This window comes from Apium graveolens, chromosome 6, assembly GCF_009905375.1.
Source record: "Apium graveolens cultivar Ventura chromosome 6, ASM990537v1, whole genome shotgun sequence".
NCBI classification, from domain to species: Eukaryota; Viridiplantae; Streptophyta; class Magnoliopsida; order Apiales; family Apiaceae; genus Apium; species Apium graveolens.
Genome location: NC_133652.1, coordinates 36881262 through 36887261, shown reverse-complemented (window position 1 = coordinate 36887261; position 6000 = coordinate 36881262). Strand labels below are relative to the sequence as shown.

The 6000-nt window shown below is 36.9% G+C and overlaps 1 non-coding gene across 1 annotated transcript; it reads left to right on the top strand.

The window, feature by feature from the left end:
• Positions 1-728: 728 nt before the first annotated feature.
• On the top strand, positions 729-835 carry LOC141670233 (small nucleolar RNA R71). Its single transcript, XR_012554473.1, has one exon. It is a non-coding gene; the product is annotated as a small nucleolar RNA R71 (small nucleolar RNA).
• Positions 836-6000: the final 5165 nt, after the last annotated feature.

The following is a 6000-nucleotide window of genomic DNA, read 5'->3' as shown; positions in this document are numbered from 1 at the left end:
TCCTTCTTGCCTAGCACTTCAGTATCTCTCAGAAGCGTGCCAGGTTGACGATTCAGTAATGCATTAGCAATTTCCCAATCTTATTCTCCAAGGTCTTGATAGACACAGCTTGGCTCATGCATATGAGCCTCAACTCCTCCAATTCATATTTTTCATTAGCTTGCGGTAACTGCTGAAGTTGAAGTTTTTGCCTAGGGGCATATTACGGTTGCTGAAAACCAGGAGGGTTATACTGCTTTGTTGTGTATGGCTGATAAGATTATCGTACCGTATTCTGATTGTTACTCCAGCTGAAGTTAGGATGATTGCGGTTATTTGGATGATAAGTGGCTGGAGCTTGTTGCTGTGATCTCTGAAAGTTGCTCACAAATTGAGCTGATTCGCTAGAAATAGCGCACTGCTCAGTTTCATGTGCCCCCGCACAAAGCTCACTAACACTAGTGATTTGATTAACTCCATAATTAGCCAAAGAGTCCACTTTTATCGTCAAAGCTTAAAGTTGAGCAACTATAGCAGTAGATGTATCCACTTCCAGAATTCCTGCTACCTTTCCTTACAATATTCTTTGCGTAGGATTCTGGTATTCATTAGTTGCCATAAGCTCAATCAACTCATAAGCTTCATTATAGCTTTTGGCCCAAAAGGCTCCACCAGATACTGCATCAAGCATAGGTCTAGATTGAGCGCCTAAACCATTGTAGAAATAGTTTATATTCATCCAATCAGGCATGCCATGGTGTGGGCACTTCCTCGGCATCTCCTTATATTGATCCCAAGCCTCACACAGAGATTCTCAAGTTTGCTGAGCAAACTGAGTAAGAGCATTCCTGAATGCAGCAGTCTTCGCCATAGGAAAGAATTTAGTGAGAAACTTTTGAGCAAGATCCTCCAATTTGGTGATAGACCCTGGTGGTAGAGAATGTAACCAGCACTTTGATTTATCCCTCAGAGAGAATGGGAAGAGTCACAGCTTGATAGCATCTTCAGTCACCCCACTGAACTTAAAAGTGTCGCAGAACCCCTATACTGAACTGAGTTCTGTATCATCTGAATCATGCTCGACTTGATCTCAAAAGTGTTAGCCGAGATGGCTGGTCTGATGATGCTCGACTGAATATCATTGATCTTAGGCTGAGAATAGTCCATCAAAGCCTTGGGTTTTTCTGCTTGATCTCCCATCACTACTAAAGTTGGTTCCTCGACTTTCTCTTATTCCTCAAAAACTTCCCTTCGAATCACTACAGCTTCTTCCTCGTCTTAATCCAGAGTTCTCTTACGAGCCCGCGAACGCGTATGCATACACGCTTGCTAGAGTACCTGAAACACGACAAGGAAAAGAGTAGATATGTAACAATGTCCGAGTCAATGAACTTTAACGATCACTGATGACAAACACATAAACTAAAAGTTAACACCGTGTCCCCGGCAGCGGCGCCAAAAACTTGTTAGTCGCTAAGCACGTGCTAATAATTCACGCAAGTATACACGATTACAAGTAATATAAAATTATTTCTAGTTCATTACTACAGAGACTGGTTTAGATTAACTTTGTGATTTATGCACTTATGCAACAATGATATGGCTATTATTAAATGCTAAGACGAATAACAATTTGGGTTTTGATTATACTAAGATTAACTACTGAGAATTATACTAGAGAATATTAACTAAAGAGAGTAAAGAGAGTTGAATAATATATGACACAAACATGGGATTCTAACTTCATTAATACTTCATTCAATAGCCTTTTCATTCTTAACCTTAGCATGTAATGGTGATGACACTAATCAGATAACACGAAACTGATAAACGCCAACTTTCGTTGCACGAATACCATACTACCAGACATCCATAAAAGAGATACAAGCTGAATAGACACCAATTATATTGAGACCCTATATGTCTATAAAATTTGACAACATAAGGGTTTAATGCACAAGTTATCTATCGTGATTACATAGGGCAAGTAAGATGGTTAAAATTACCTACATATCATGCATAAATATAACACATGAACCTATGTTAGCATGGCAAGTTCTAAATCCTTAAATTCATTGTCACTTTATTAAAAATTAACATGTTATCTTATAAGTTTGCAACGCTCACAAGACGAATAAGCACAACCAATACTAGGTTATCATACAATCACCACACACTAAGGCATCGAATAAATCAACTAAAGGAATCCATAAATAAATCTGCTAGAACCCCATGATAACGATTAGCCCTTAACCGAACTCATCATCAACGTGGGTTCCGATGAAAACATGGTATAAATAACGTAATATTTGTAAACAAATAATAAAAAAGTACGTAATCCAGAATATTAGGTTCAACAAAACAAGAAACGAGCATCCAAGATTACAACTTAGAACAAAGATTCACAAGAATAAACTAGATCTTCTTCGCCTTCATTGAACTGCGCTATAGGTCTTCTTGTCGTCTTCTCCTTAAGCTCCGTTACGTCTCTCCATGAAAAAACGTCCTTTATTTAGGTATATATAGCAGCCCATGCAAAGTAAAAGTCCTCCAATCAGAAGCCAGGTAGAATCAGGATTTTAACATCCTGACCCGGCGTGGCCGCGCGCTTGATCAGCGCGGGCGCGCTGCGTCTCTGAAGTTTGGGCGCGGGCGCGTGCTATGACAGCGCGGGCGCGCGCTATGACTGCGCGGGAGCGCTGGCCTTCTGGATAAAATTATGCTTTCCTTCTTTTCTTGGTTCAATGAGTTGGTTTCCCGAGCTTTATTCCTTGGACACCATCCTAACACCATATTAACACCACAACAATGCTAATTCATCTGAATCCCGGATTAATGCCTGAAATGCAAAAACACTAGAAAACACATTAAAACACCAACAACTTGAGTACAAATACACCAATTCAAAGCTTAATGGAGCGTTATAAAGTGTCATAAATGCCACTCAATACCAAGTTTTCTCAGCATAGCCGGGACATCTTCATTTTCTATTGATTTTCCTTTATTACCTACAGTTTTCTTGTTGATATTCAAAGCATCATAATCAAGACCGATAGTTATATTAGCACATGGCTTATTCTTCTCATGGTACTGACCAACCAACTCAGATGCATTCCTAAATGATTCCAGTTTCACCTCATTCTTCTCAATATTTTTTTTAACACAGCTTCAATCTCACTTGCACACTTCAACTTGTTTTTCAGATATTTATTTTCTTGCCTGACTGACTCAAGCTCCACAAGCAATAGATCCATATTTTGCTTCTCACTCTCAAGATTCTCATTAACTTTTGTTAGCCTATTGACTTCCCCAGTAGCTGCTACTAAGCTAGTGTGTATATGAAACATCTCCACACTCATCTTTTCCATGGTCTCCTTATATTGACTAGCATTCAAATCAATAGTGATTAGAGTTGGTACCTTTAATTTTGAAGTGGATGCTTCTCCATGCTCAAAAGCCATAAGTGCATAGTTTCCAACTTCTTCATCCCCATCATCAATAGCAGTATCATCCCAACTCTTTCCTTTTGCAATATAAGCTTTTCCATATTACTTCTTCAAGAGAGCTTCATACTTTGCTCTCAGTTCCAAGTAAGCTTTATCCTTATTCACCTTATTAGACTTTCTGTAATCAGTAGTAAAGTGACCCAACTCATCATAATTGAAGCACCTTATCTTTGATCAGTCCACCGATCCTGTTTTATAGCCACCTTTGCTAGCTGAATTATACTGAGCTTTTGGTTTTCAATTGTTGTTGTTGGAAGATTGTCCTTTGCTTTTGAAGAATCTTGGCTTCTTGACTTTTATGTTAGAAAATTTCCTAGCCAAATAAGCCATAAATTGATCCAATTCATCTAACTCATCTAGGATGTAATATTCATCTAACTCATCTAGGATGTAATATTCATCTTCCTCCGGCTCCAACATAAATTGCTTATGAAGCCCTTTGCTCTTTTGTTCCATAGCTTGAACAACTGGAACTTGATCATCTTGCTTATCTTCATTTTCTTCTCTGTCATTCACAATCAAAGCACTCGAACCATCAACAACATGACCATGATGTGCTTTCAATGACTTTTTTGTAGCATTTCAAGTTCATAAGTTTTCAAGATTTCATAAAGAACTTCCAAAGTTATTCTGCTAAAATCTCTTCCTTCTCTAATAGCTGATATTTTATGTTCAAGATGGTCAGGAAGAGCTAGAAAGAACTTTAGGCAAACCTCCTCAGCTTCATAGTATTTATCATGTAGCTGCAAGTTATTTATCAATTTATTGAACCTTTCAAAAACTTCAGTGATTCCTTCTTTTGGTTTAGCCATAAACCCCTCATACTGAGAAACCAGAATCGTCCTTTGGTTTAACCTAACTTCCTATGTTCTTTCACATAAGATCTCTATTTTCTCCCAGATCTGTTTGGTTGTGTCACATTTGACAATGTTATTGTACATTACATTGTCAAGTGACTCTATCAAGATCAGCTAAAAGCCACTATCCAGAGAGACTTTTTCTTTTTCAAGTTCAGTATATTCTGAAGGATCTTTAGGAGCATAATGTGCTCGAATGACTATGTCCCCATCTGTAGATTCCTCAACTCTTATCATGAGAATGAAAGGCCCATTCTTAAGGATCTGAATGTATAATGGATTGGTCATCCTCATGAACAACATCATTTCTTTTTCCATAGTGTGTAGTTAGATCTGTCAAAGGTAGGAATTTTGATACTGCTAAGCTTCTGTGTATTCATTCTTCCAAGATCTTTAATATGTTTGCTTTCAGATTTTGCTCTAATACCACTTGTTAGGTAATGAATACAACACAGGGGGTGAATGTGTTTTTGGTTTTTTTTCAGCTTTTTGAACTGTTATGAGTGGTGAACAAAGTAATTTGTCTTGTAGAGATAATATGCTTTAACAGGAATAATAAAACATGCAAATGAACATACTATCTTTCAAAACTCACTTAATTTTATATTAAAATCAAGTATGTCTTGCTACAAATTTATGGGTTCTTTGTTGATAAAGAACTTAGCTTCTCTCTTGATAGTTACAAGATTTTCTAGATCTATTTTGTTATAACTTAAACAAAGCATCCAGTATTTACTTTATAGAGCAGTAAACACAGGTTTTACATAGCATGCAATAGCATGTACTAAACCCTACTTTAAGTTAACTAAAACTTTCTATTTCTGGTTTAGTGTATCTTTGCCAATCGTGCATGTCTGCGACTTCTACTTTGTCAGTTAATCTTGGCCTTTGATGTTGTACTCTTCAAGCTGTTTCTTGTAGACTTTTCAAATCAGTGATTGATTTGTTTGTTGATTGATAGTCTTGGATATTTAACTGATCTGTATTCTGTACTTGAGTTTTACATCAAGATTTCCAGTTTGTTAAATAGAGAAATCGACATCTCGATAAGTAAAATGGCTTATCGAGATCTCTTATTGCTCTATAGTTGTTTTGACTTATCGAAGTCTATGAGTTCTCTATAAGAGAATTAGGCTTGTCGAGGTCTCCAATCTTCATGTCTTCATTTTGGCTTATCGATATCTCTGAGTTCTCTAGTGAAGAAATGACTTATCGATATCTTAGAGATCTCTAGTGATATTTTGACTTATCGATATCTCAGAGATCTCTAGTGATATTTTGACTTATCGATATCTTAGAGTTCTCTAGTGAAGAAATGACATGTCTATATCTCCAATCTTCATGTCTTCAATTTGGCTTGACGATATCACTGCGACTTCTCAATAAGCTTTTCTTGACTTCTCGATAAGTCATTCCGGATTTCTCGAATGACTTCTCTATAAGAATTAATATGTGACTTGTAGATTTCTTGACTTAGAATATTTTTCCCAAAACAGATTTATTCAACTCCAAACTTCTTCACATTGTCTCTGAGGCATGATCTTCATGATCTTCTTCCAGAGTTTATTCTTAGGCTTGAGACTGTTTACAAAAAAAATATTCCAGTCTAATCTTTTTACACTTTTACAGACTTAAGTGATACAATACAAAATGCAAAC